The 473-nt window shown below is 45.2% G+C and overlaps 1 protein-coding gene across 1 annotated transcript in view; it reads right to left on the bottom strand.

The window, feature by feature from the left end:
- Nucleotides 1-473, bottom strand: part of LOC119586138 (zwei Ig domain protein zig-8-like) — a 54,821-nt gene that overhangs the window by 5,808 nt on the left and 48,540 nt on the right. The window lies entirely within an intron of this gene.

Here is a 473-nt window from a genome sequence, read left to right as displayed (position 1 = left end):
TGGAAAACGGTAACAATCTATGTCATCGAATCTGTACATACATGTTTCCGCGCGTCAGTATATCCCAATATAAGTGTATGCAATTCTGCGTCTTTCCTAAGCTCTCAAAAGCAAGGAAACTTTTCACGCTCTCTGACGTCAAGCTGATGAATCAGCTCCTTCACACTAATCTGCAGTAACACCATGAGAGTTCGCGACGTTGCTCACTCCTCCCTCGGGTACATGGGCGCCCAGAGTGACGTAGTGTGTTACTTTGACATTTCCTACACTTAATGCTGCGAGAGAAGCAAGGGGACCGACGGGGAATTCAGGCGCGAGAGAACAGCTTGTATTGAAAGGGAAGGAGACTCTATGGCATTTCGAGATCATGAAGGCGGAAATCTCAGACTTGTTTCCTCTCTCTCTTAGCCCTTCGGATTATTCTGCTCCTCCTATCTGTTTTTGTTTCTTTGTACATTTTTTCACCTTTTTCT

Source organism: Penaeus monodon, chromosome 21, assembly GCF_015228065.2.
Source record: "Penaeus monodon isolate SGIC_2016 chromosome 21, NSTDA_Pmon_1, whole genome shotgun sequence".
Taxonomy (NCBI): Eukaryota; Metazoa; Arthropoda; class Malacostraca; order Decapoda; family Penaeidae; genus Penaeus; species Penaeus monodon.
This window is presented reverse-complemented; position numbering and strand designations above follow the sequence as displayed.